Here is a 12,855-nt window from a genome sequence, read left to right as displayed (position 1 = left end):
AGATTGCTGTTATTGCTCTTACAAGCAAGTATTAAAAATCTAATAAAAATATAGAGAAAGTTCCCTTTAAAGTCTCTAGTAAAATGGAAGTTTGCATTCTGCAAACAATAAAGAAAACTTGGAAGATAATGTTGTTTACTTCCCCAGATCTTCGACTCAGGAAGATAACTCAGGCCTTACCAAGGAAGAGCCGTCTGGAAATGCCTGCCCACAGAGACCTCTCAGCAATCCTTTAAGATGAATGAACTTTCTCAAACTTTCTCAATCTCATTTGCAGACCAAAGTTACTGGTCATCATGCATTCTTTGTGTTACTAGAACTTAAATCCATGCACAGATATAGTGCTTTTATTCTGCTGGCAGAGTATTTTCAGAAATTCAACTGAGCTTAAAAAAGAGAGAGCAAGACAAAGAGAGTCCTACTGAAGTTGCAACCCCTAAATTAATGCCCTTAGTAAACGGCGTGGTTAAGGAGATGAGTCCCTTTGGCATTGAAAAGTTCCCAATGCCAGGTCATTTTGATTAGGAGTCTGAGTGTGTGGTCTGAAAGAGTATTTCCAATTCTGTCTGTTTTTATTTCCATGAATCACTTAGAAATAAATACCATTGATTTTTTTAGGAAGAGATGAATGTTTAATACATTTGGGAATTTTGCTTTAAACTTAGCCTGTACATTAGGCTGGCTGCTATTTTGGAGGCCCTTTCTGATTTCTCAATAAATTTATCACAAAGTAATTAATCATCCTGGAGCTTTTGGTTCTTCACTAGCAAAATGGGGAAAGAATAACCCATAGAGGAGTTGTAAGCATAAACTGAGTGCTTCCAAGCCACTGGATTTTTATAAGCTTCTTGCAAATGGATGGCAAAAAAGACTTGGCCCTTTGAAAGAACATCTGATCTCTTACTGGTGAGTTTCAGGAAGAGACTATAACGACAGCTGGAGTTGTCAGTGCTCAAGAAAAATATGGCCTCATGAAAAGTAAAATAGGAATCTGTGGGAACTGCATTGAAAACTCAACTGTGCATTACTTAGTCATATGGGAAACAGGGTAAGGAAATGGAATATGAGCCAGAATATTTAATACATACAATGTCAGCTCGATAGGGGAACAAGGGAATAAAACCTGGAGAACTCAATAGAAAGTACCATGTAAGAGTGAAAACAAAGAAGGGAGAACAAGTCTAGGAAAGTATGATGTGGAGCAGAGGAAACACTATGAAAGGAATGATGAATAATCAGACCAAGAAGCCAGGAATGTTGGGTACAAGGCAGGGTTTTGAATGTACACTTGGCAAATAATCCCAGCAATGGCTGCCTGTCAGATGGGAGAGCAGGGAAGGTGAGAAGGTGGGGTTTCTTTAAGGATGACCTTGATTTGAATCCCAAGTCTGCTGCTTACTAATTGTATGACCTCAAGCTATTTACTTTCATTCTACTGAGACTCACCTGTAAAATGTGGTTAAACATCTTTCAGGGCTGTTGTGAGTATTTTCAGTAATTTATGCATCTAGGTCTCTAGCAGAATTCATTAAGTGGTAGCTATTAATTAGCATAATGGGAAGATAAAGGGACGGACAACTAAGAGGAAATGTTCACTGTATTTAACCTTCATCTCTCACCTCCAAGGAACAAGGCAATAGGAGGACTCTAAATCTGAGTGAAGGCACTTGGGTTACATACATCTATGAGAATTCCTTACCAATATCTGGTTGTAGCCAGCAAAAACCTCATGCTTACTAGGGATGTATTATCCTGTACAGTAGCTGCTGGCAAAGGTTATTTGAATTTGAATGAACTGAAATTAAAATGCATTTCCTTTGTTTCACTAGCTCCACTTTGAGTGGTCAATAGCCACATGAGGCTAGTGGATGCCATACTGGACTGTATATTTATATCACTTATATTTATATTTGTAATTTCCAACATCACAGAATATTCTGTTGTTTATGTGTGCTTGACTACAGTGGATGATATAGGGAAAAGGTGTTACCAGGGGAGAAGTCAGAGGGACGGGGAAAACGGGAAAAAAGCTGGAATAGGGAGTATGCCAGTTTGAAAGAATATATGTACACTAGAAAAGCCATGTTTTAATCCTAATCCCATTTTGTAAAGGCAGCTGTTTCTTCTAATCCCTATTCAGTACTGTATGTTGGAAACCTTAGTTAGCTTATCTCCATGGAGATGTGACTCAATCAGTGTGGATATTAAACCTGATTAGGTGGAGGCGTGTCTCCACCCATTCCAGGCAGGTCTTGATTACTTTACTGGAATACTTTAAAAGAAGAAGCACTTTGAAAAAAGTTAGAGAGCAAGAGAGAAAGCCAGAAGATTCTGAGAGAGCAGAGAACACCACACCACCATGAAGCAGAGAGTCCACCAACCAGTGACTTTTGGAAATGAAGGAGGTTCACGTCTCCCAGGGAGATGGAAAAGAAGCTAGCAGATGTTGCCATGTTTGCCATGTGTCCTTCCAGGCAAGAGAGAAACCCTAACCATGTCTGCCATGTGCCTTTCCATTTGAGAGAGAAACCCTGAACTTCATCAGCCTCCTTGAATTAAGGTATTTTTCCCTGGATGCCTTAGCTTGGACAATTCTATAGATTTGCTTTAATTGGGACATTTTCTCAGCCTTAGAACTATAAACCTTACAACTTACTAAATTCCCCTTTTTAAAAGCCATTCTGTTTCTGCATTCTGCACTCCAGTAACTAGCAAACTAGAACAGGGAGATAAGCAGTTTTTTGAAAGAAACCCTACTCTTTAAAAAAAGAAAAATCCCTTGGTTAATGACAGTAGAGAGGAGACCTTGAGATCAGTAAAGTGGTAAATCTTAAACTGAGTTGTCCAAGGCCAGGGGTGACAGAATTTGTACCACATTTAAGATTCATTTTAGGAATATATGTATTCCCAAGTATTTAGGAATACTTTGAGCTCTGATGTCAAGACAGATAACATATTTCCTGGTACTTATACAGAGAACTGTTTACCTAGGCGAGTAATATGGTGACACTGAAAACTACATTAAAGTTAAACAGATGCAATTATAGCAAACAGACTTTCCTAAACAAATTATACCATTCAAAGAAGGATAGAAACCCAAAGGACATTGAGATCAAGAGTGAAGTTTTTTTTGAAATGAATCTTAAGTACATAAATCAAGTCCTGACAGAGCCAGAAAGAGATTTTCTAGTTGCAAGTTCGCTTAGTACCTAGTGCACGGTAAATAAATATATAAGTAGATGTATGACTAGCAAAAAAAAAATCTAGGAATTGAAAGATTAACAGCTACTGAAAGAATGTGCATTGTCTTAGTGGAAGTAGCATGTGGGGTCTGTAGCTGGTGGGAATGAGAGTCAGAGCCAGCATTTGTGAGTACTGGCTTTATGCCAGGTCCTGGCCTGGAAGCTTGACATGCCCTGTCCCATCGAATTCTTATAATGGCAAAATGTCATTACTTCCAGTCTATGAAATAAAAGATTGTATCTTAGAAAAGACAAGACACTTGTGGAATTATAATCCAAATGCCCAAGATAATTCTTACAATTGTCTTTGCAATGGACAAAAGTCCAGGTAAGATAAAGATCACTAATCAACCAAGAATGAAAGAGAAGGAGAACTTTTTTCTTAAAAAAAGAATGTCTTTTCCTTCTATCTTCCTCCTTTATTTATTTATGCACAAAAAAAATAGGAAGAAGAGAAAGACTAGGACCTTTACTTGTGATGTTTTGGTGTGGTCCTTCAAGGCGATTTGATGAAGCCAAGGGCTTCAAAGTCGTGTAAGTGGAAAGTTGGAGTGTGCCAGATGGAATCCCAAAGTGGCAGTGGTCCCTTGGGGCTGTTCTTTCCTGCAGTGGTTTGTTTGATGATTTTATTCCTTCATTGGTGAGGTCTGATGCTTTGACACATATTTTTTTCTGAGTATTGCAGATAATTCTTTTCTCTAAGCACAATCTTCATCCTCAACCTATATTTAGCATTTTATCAAATGATTATCTTTCACAGTTTACAGAATTGAGCATATACAGTGATATCCACATGCTCTGACTCATAGAAATAACTCTTTATAATTTTCCTTTCAATAATGCATGCTCATAAACAACATATTAATAGCACGCCTAAATAATACCTAAATAATTAGTTATGTATTTCCATATATTTATGAGGCCCATAAATATGAATCAGAGTGAAATTTAGTGATGATGATTATAACACAACAATGGTCCATTAGTAGGAAGTTGAAAAAACATGAAAGTCTTTGGATCTAGCATTTAAAGTTGACAGGATATTTCCAATATTACTTTGTTTCTATTCAGTTATAATGAGAGAAGGAAATGGAGGGCAATGAAGCATGCAAGAAATAAAAACTATGGTTAAGTATTCATAGAAATTTCTTTAAAGGGGAAATGATAAACACTTAGAGTTGAATTCCAGTGAGAAATGGAAATGAAGCTTGTGTAATGTGCAGTTAACTGCAATCTTTCAGTCTAAATGTAAATCAAGAATAGGATGACTTTGTCTTCAGGAAAGTTGCTGACCGTTGTCCTATACCCTTTCCTATTAGAAGCAATTCTTCCTGAGACTTCATATTTTAGGCTACAGAATATAAGTGTTAGCAAGCATTTACTGAGAAATTTGCTATACACCAGACATTATGCGAGTGTTAATCTCATTTAATCCTCATGACAATCCTGTGAGGTGAACAGCATAATTATTAACATTTAATAAATTCAAGACTGAAGTTCCTAGAGGGTAAGTAGCTTGTCCAAGTTCACATAATTAGTGGCAAAGCCAAGACTTGAACCCAGAGATGCCATATGATCTTAACTGAGGATTGAAATGTCTATTGAGATTGCAAGTAAGGGCATAGATAGAATTCCTAGTAAACCATTTATTCTGATTCATAACCATGCATATTGTCACCCTCCCTGGTGTCTCCACTTTTTTCTGTTAATTTAGAAACCTAATAAGATCAGAAGCGTGTTGTAAGAGTTAGAAATATTTCTTGGAGAAGTTCCTTCTGTTGGAGGATTTTCCTTTAAAACTGGGAGCTATGTAGGCTATGAGCTATCTCCCAGGCATCTAGTACATATGTCTGGGGCATATGTAAGAATCAGAAGAATGCTATCACATGTTGCTTTTAGACAAGGTAGGAGAAAGGAGTACTTCAAATTTGGAGATTTGGAAATTTCATGAGGAAAGGAACACCCTTGGAGCTCCTAGCATATTACCCAAGGCATTATGGACTGAACGTTTACCACCTGACAGGTCCTGTCTCAGGTCATGAGGTCATGACATCATCCTTGTCCTCAAGAGGATTACTGTCTGATAGGGAGACAAATGAATAAACTGGGAATTGTGCCTTGTTGTCATTGCTACTCAGGCATTATGGAAGCACTTAGGAAAAAAACCAGGTTTGGGGAAATCTTTCCAGAATGTTCCAGCTAATCTGAAACCTTAAGAATGAGTAGCAGTTATCTAGAGGTTGTAGGAGAAATCTTTCAAGGTAGTGCTTCTTAAATTCGGCTGTGCATTGTAAGCATCTGGGAGGTTTTTTTTTCATTATTAATTAAAAAAAATTAACTAACACAACATTTAGAAATCATTCCATTATACATATACAATCAGTAATTCTTAATATCATCACATAGATGCATATTCATCATTTCTTAGTACATTTGCATCGATTTAGAAAAAGAAATAGAAAGACAACAGAAAAAGAAATAAAACGATAATAGGGAGAAAAAAATAAAAAAATAAAAAATAAAAAGATGAAAAAATAAAAAAAAAATAAAAAACTATACCTCAGATGCAGCTTCATTCAGTGTTTTAACATAATTACATTACAATTAGGTAGTATTGTGCTGTCCATTTTTGAGTTTTTGTATTCAGTCCTGTTGCACAGTCTGTATCCCTTCAGCTCCAATTACCCATTATCTTACCCTATTTCTATCTCCTGATGGTCTCTGTTACCAATGACATATTCCAAGTTTATTCTCTAATGTCGGTTCACATCAGTGGGACCATACAGTATTTGTCCTTTAGTTTTTGGCTAGTCTCACTCAGCATAATGTTCTCTAGGTCCATCCATGTTATTACATGCTTCATAAGTTTATTCTGTCTTAAAGCTGCATAATATTCCATCGTATGTATATACCACAGTTTGTTTAGCCACTCGTCTGTTGATGGACATTTTGGCTGTTTCCATCTCTTTGCAATTGTAAATAATGCTGCTATAAACATTGGTGTGCAAATGGCCATTTGTGTCTTTGCCCTTAAGTCCTCTGAGTAGATACCTAGCAATGGTATTGCTGGGTCGTGTGGCAATTCTATATTCAGCTTTTTGAGGTACCACCAAACTGCCTTCCACAGTGGTTGCACCATTTGACATCCCTACCAACAGTGGATAAGTGTGCCTCTTTCTCCACATCCTCTCCAGCACTTGTCATTTTCTGTTTTGTTGATAATGGCCATTCTGGTGGGTGTGAGATGATATCTCATTGTGGTTTTGATTTGCATTTCTCTAATGACCAGGGACATTGAGCATCTCTTCATGTGCCTTTTGGCCATTTGTGTTTCCTCTTCTGAGAGGTGTCTGTTCAAGTCTTTTTCCCATTTTGTAATTGGGTTGGCTGTCTTTCTGCTGTTGAGTTGAACAATCTCTTTATAAATTCTGGATACTAGACCTTTATCTGATATGTCGTTTCCAAATATTGTCTCCCATTGTGTAGGCTGTCTTTTTACTTTCTTGATGAAGTTCTTTGATGCACAAAAGTGTTTAATTTTGAGGAGTTCCCATTTATTTCTTTCTTTCTTCAGTGCTCTTGCTTTAGGTTTAAGGTCCATAAAACCTCCTCCAATTGTAAGATTCATAAGATATCTCCCTACGTTTTCCTCTAACTGTTTTATGGTCTTCGACCTAATGTTTAGATCTTTGATCCATTTTGAGTTAACTTTTGTATAGGGTGTGAGATACGGGTCCTCTTTCATTCTTTTGCATATGGATATCCAGTTCTCTAGGCACCATTTATTGAAGAGACTGTTCTGTCTGGGAGGTTTTTAAAAACATATTGAAGCCTGAGACCCACACCCAGAGATTCCAATGTAATATGTCTGAGTGTAGGCTGGGCATTGCTTTTCAAAAGTTCCTGAAGTGATTTTACTGTGTATCCAAGGCTGAGAATCTGGACTGTTGGCTCTCACCACTGGCTGCATGTCAAGTCACCTGGGAAGCTTTTTGATTCCACCCCCCAGAGATGCCCATTCAGGTTGTCTGGAGTATTGGTATCGCACCAAACTCTCCAGCATTGAGACTTACTGTGCTAGCAACACAGTAATAGCAGCACAGGAAGACCAGACACATAGAAAACACGGCTGGTTCTATGATTGAGTATGAGGAAGAGGAAAACTGAGCAATAAAGATAGGCAATTATGATGAGGTTTGTTGGCCAAATTTGGTTATTTAACCTTTATTTGATGGACAATGGATAGTAAGTAAAGGTTTTCGAAAAGAAAGTAGCATTATAAAATTTGCTTTCAAAAGACTGGATGCAAGATGGAAGACAATGAATACTTTTCATGAGCATTAATCCATGGGCAGAATGATGGAAGTTTGGAATGTTGGATATAGGACCCAGACAATTTGTCTAAAATCTCTCTAAGAAGGGGAGAAGTCATTTTTTCCTTGTTTCTACTCAAGTACTCTAAGGAAAAGAAAATGGTTATTAGTCAGACCCTCCAGGATTGCACTTTGGAGAGGGAGGTGGAGGAGCAAGAAGAAGCAGTATGGAAGGTGTCTGAAGAAGGGAAGTCCAGTGGCATCTGTGGAGAGAGTGGACCAGCAGATAGTACTCTGTAGACAAGGCAGGACAAAGAATGAGATGTTGTAAGAATTCAATGCAAGAGCAATATTAATAGATTTCCTGTTGGGTGTTTAGTTCCAATGACTATCCTTGTCCTCTTTGTTACCTCTTTGGTGTGTTATCCTTAAATTGTTCGGGGAAAGAAGAGGAGATGGAGAGAGGATGCTTATGATTCTTTGCTTTTACTTGGGTCAGAAGTGCTGGGAAGACTGCTCCAACTATTTATGATTCAGAAGTTTGAGAAAGGACAGGGCAGCCATTCATGGGAAGACCATAACTTTTCATCACTCAGCAAACATATCATAAGAATTGAGCTGTGAAACACCTGCTCACATTCTGTACACATCCTTCATGCAGGCTCTATCCCAGGGTGAACTTACTGAAATTAGCATAAATTGACACAAGATGCATTGTAAGTTTCCTCCCTCCCTGAGAGGCATGTTACAGAAGATAAATGTTACAGCAACTTGGTACTAAAGGTGACTGATCTACTGATGATGCCTGTGGGCCCTTTCAAAGCTCTCGTCCCATGTTATTAATATTATGTAATTAAGTATTAAACTATTTCAATAACTTTCTTCTGAAATTTGGACAATTGAGTATCTCAACATCTTTGTGCCGATGCGTCAGCTGAGAAAAGTCATTCTGCCCCTCAGGAGCAGGACTCATTGTAGTCTAGGAAGGCCAAGAGAATCCAGAAAGACCCTCAGGGCCATGACATCTGAAATCTTGTCTAGATTTTTCCAGATGAGGTAAGACCCACTAGCTCTTTGTATTAAGTTGTCAGCACAGCTCACAGTTTCTTCTTGCCTACATTAACCTTTTTTATTAGGTCAGAAGATAGAGTGGCTTCTGCTTTCATTTATTCTATTAATAACTGATACCATTTATTGATTTCCTTCTATGTGCTTTGAAACATTATTTCATGTCATCTTTGCAACGATCGTGTATGACAATACTATTTTCGGTCTTCCTATACTTGGACTGGGGTTTGGAAAAGTTAAGTGACTTCTCCATAGGAGTATATCTAATTACTGACAGTGCTGGGTTTTGAACCCACATCTATTTAGCTTTCCTGGGCAATCTATTGCAGAGCCCCTTGGTGCCTCTTCTCTTGCACCCTGGGGTCCAAGGTCACAAAATATTTTAAATTCATTGTACTAGTCACAGAATCAACTCCTTCTCCAGGACCCAGCTTTACCTGAAATAGTTTCCCCATGCAGTCATCCATTTATTAATTCCCTGGCTATTTAATGAACATCTGTTTGATTCAGGCTCTAGGGATATCTTAATGGACACAATAGGGTCCCTTATCTATTAGAGTTTGATGTCTGATGGGATGAAACAATTAATAGAAAATAAATAAATATTTGAGGTACAATCTTAATAATGTGTTGTGAAAACAATAAGAGAAGGGGAAGTGTTAAGTAATCATTTGGGTGGAGGGAGGTGGGAAGCTAAGTAAATTGGTGGTCAAAAAAGGCTTCTCTGTGGAGCGTCACCTGAACTGAGAGTAGAATGATGACAAGGAGCCAGTCATATGAAGATATGGGGAAAGAGCATTCCAAACAGTGGGAAGAGCATGCACAAAAATTCGAAGATTGTAATGGCCTTGACCTGATTCTTTCTCCCTGCAGAATGTTTTATTTCTGATTATGGACAAATGTCCAGTTTGTCAAGGGGTGAGAACTGTTTCTTTGTACCTTAGGAGGCTTAAGTATAAAATGTGGAGATGTGGACATCAACCTGAACTTATCCAGTTGTGCAGTTCCCTTACAGCTCAATGGACCTTCCTGCAAATAAAGCCTTGTCAAACCCCTAATGCTGGCCAGTTGGACTCCTGCCTACCCAGGGTTGAGTTCTCAAAGGGAATGCTCTGGAAGCCTCTCTATAAGCAGAAAAGAACTAACTTCACCTGAATTGAAGGGAAATGAATGGAGGAAAATGAACAATTTAACTTCCTGCATGATTTTCTGTAGCAAATAAGTTGAATCACTTAATAAAGCAGGAGATATTGGACGGGCCATGGTGACTCGGTGGAAGAGTTCTTGCCTGCCATGCCAGAGACCTGGGTTCGATTCCCGGGGCCTGCCCATGCCAAAAAAAAAATGGTAGGAGACTTTAAGTGGGTATTACATCTAGGTAAAAGTTAGAGGAGGAAAAAAACCAATGTATCAGATATATAGACGTTGAAATAATGATTCCAGTTCTTCTTTATGACACCACATTTACCTGTATAAATACATTTCTTAAGTCTGAAAAACACGTCCATGCATATTATCCTATTTGCACATCCCAAGAAGTTCTGGACCATGGCAGGGTGGAATGCTATGTGTTATATTTATATTTCTGCTTTCTGTTTGAGGAAGCAAAGGCTCAGATAGAGTTAGGAATCTTCCAGTTTCACCTGTAATAGGTGTCAAAGCTGGAATTAGAATATAGGGCTTCTGGTTTCTACTCGCAACTTCTTATAATGCTCAGCTCTTCTCTGCTTTCCAAAAACAAGTTTGCTGTCAATAATACCTAGACTTATTAGCATAGAAACAGAGCTTCTCAAATAACCAAACTAACTCTTTCCAGCCTCAGGGCTTTTGCCTTTTCCTTTTCCTCTGCAGGAACAATCTTTTCTACCCTTGTCACAGGGCTGACTCCTTTCCCTCTTTCAGATATCAGTCTCAAGATTCCCTTCCCAGAGAAGTCTTTTGTGACCTCTCGCACTCCCCATCCCCGTTCAATCGTGTTTTATTACATCATCCTGTTTATTTCCCTTATGGTACTTATGGTTTTATTTGTGTAATTACCTTGTTATTTTATCTCCTCCACTACATAGCAGACTTCATGAGGAGCTTGGGAAGTTTGCTCATTCCTCAATCCTCAGCACCCACAGCAGTATTTGGCACATAGTAGGTGTTCAATAAAAACACCAGTAAGAGAAACAGGCTGAACCCTACCATGTAAAGGTTCTAAGGTCCACAAAGAGGAAAGAAGGGAACTTCACATCTTGGCTCACCCTCTTACTTCTGTGCATGATCTTGGGAAACTTATTTTAACCTCTCTAAACCATATTTCTTATCTCTAAAATAAGGATAAGATTAGTCAATACTATTAAATAGGATGAAATGAGATATAAATATACAACGCAGTGATGGGAACATAGAAATCACTCAGAAATACTTAGCAATGCATTTTCTACTTTATTCCTAGAATCTAACTCCCGCATATGTCATAATTATTAGCATCAAAATTCTAATGAATTTCAAATAGGAAACAATGTTGAAGTAACACAGTGACTGCCTCACGGTAAGCATTCAATAAGTGTTCGTTGTGTGAATAAAAGCGTGAATGAGTTCACAAATATAATACATACTTTAATTTCTATGCTTTTGGTAAGTAATTCCCTTTGAGCTCATATAACACATAGAGACCTCTGCTAATGCAGAGGGGATATTCCCATTGCAGTAAACACAGCAGGTCTGCCTGATCACTTCATTTTTATTATAAATTTAGTTGTGAGCCAAACCATTCATCTCTGAGAAGTAAATAATTTCTAATTCCTTTCTGGAACAAAATTATATCATGAAACAAGCCCTGCTTTGTCTAAATCCAACATCTTTTTCCCAGGAGAAACTCCCAACTCCTGGATGTTTCAAGACAGCCTTTTACAAATAGAACAACAAAGAAGCAAGGCGTTTCCCAGCCCTTTCCTTCTGGAAGAGGTTCCTGCTTCTCTAAGGTTTGTTCTGTCTGTTGCTGGCACAACCACCTCACGCCTTGCATTTCCTGTTGGTAATGTCCGTTGGAGCATTCGGTCATATGGATGAGAGAAACAACACACTCACACTCACATACACCACGCACAAATACATATGTGTCAGAGGAAGGAAACTTGGGGGTTGGAATGGCCCCTTAATTTATGGCAAGCACACATTGTTATCATGAACTTATCTTTATCATCATTTGAGAACATTTCCACAGGGCAGTTTCTGCCTTTGACAATATAATCACCCGGGTACCCTACATTGCATTCTGGACACACCTCTAGATTTATAAGGTCTGTTTGCTGGTTCCGTACCTATCACCAATAAGAATCTACATTTTCCAAATCTTACATTATGGAAGTATCTGGGAAGAGAAGATGTTACAGATGATGATATACAATCCATGTGCCCATAAAGTCCCTACTCAGCACCCCTCTTTTTTTCATAAGGGAAGGAAGAAAGGACTAGAAAAAAGGAAGAAATATATGCATATTTATACTGTGTCTTAGCGACTGAGAGCACGTAGGTCTATACTGTGCCAAGTTGTTATTTCCTTTCAGTAAGTGCTGAAGTTACACTCAAATGTACTGAAGAACTACAGGAACCATTTAATTATTTTTTGTGTGTTCCCTTATCTCATGTGGTAGCTTTCATGTTCCCTCCACAAAGACCCAGATATGTGGACAAGTCATTGTCAACTCCGAAGAACAAGCAAAAGCTGATTTCACTTATTTATTTTTGTTTGGTTTGTTGTGTTAACATCTGATTATTAAAGATCCATTTTCTCATTTCCTTTGTTTATGTTTTATTGGAATACTAATTACTGTTATTACTAGCATTGCTATTCTTTATGATAATATCATACATCTACATGGAGTCTTTCATCCTGAAATATTCCAAAGCTGTTTACAGCCAATTGAATAAATTAGATATGGGTCTCACTCCACTATTCCCCCAAATGTACCCACTCCCTGGAGTGAATTCCAGCACCTTTTCAACTACTTGCCTACCCCAGCCTGGTATGGAGTTAAGGGCAAAGAGGGCTGAGCATACCCAAGCTTTTTCTCTGTAAAATGGTCTTTAACCATTATTCTAGTAGACCCCAAGAGAGAAGCAGAACAAATATATTTTTTGAATTGTGGGCCTTGATCAAAAAGCCTAAACAGGTAGAGACATCACTTTTTTTTTCTCCTCTATACCCAAGCCAAAATTTCTTAAAGGTGCAAGTCTATAAATAT

General features: G+C 38.1%; 1 long non-coding RNA gene across 1 annotated transcript; it reads left to right on the top strand.

Annotated features, from left to right (window-relative positions):
• Positions 1 to 11,108: 11,108 nt before the first annotated feature.
• On the top strand, positions 11,109 to 12,388 carry LOC143646259 (uncharacterized). Its single transcript, XR_013157422.1, has 3 exons — positions 11,109 to 11,159; positions 11,481 to 11,592; positions 12,265 to 12,388. It is a non-coding gene; the product is annotated as an uncharacterized LOC143646259 (long non-coding RNA).
• The last annotated feature ends 467 nt before the right edge of the window (positions 12,389 to 12,855 follow it).

Source organism: Tamandua tetradactyla, chromosome 9 (assembly GCF_023851605.1).
Source record: "Tamandua tetradactyla isolate mTamTet1 chromosome 9, mTamTet1.pri, whole genome shotgun sequence".
NCBI classification, from domain to species: Eukaryota; Metazoa; Chordata; class Mammalia; order Pilosa; family Myrmecophagidae; genus Tamandua; species Tamandua tetradactyla.
This window is presented reverse-complemented; position numbering and strand designations above follow the sequence as displayed.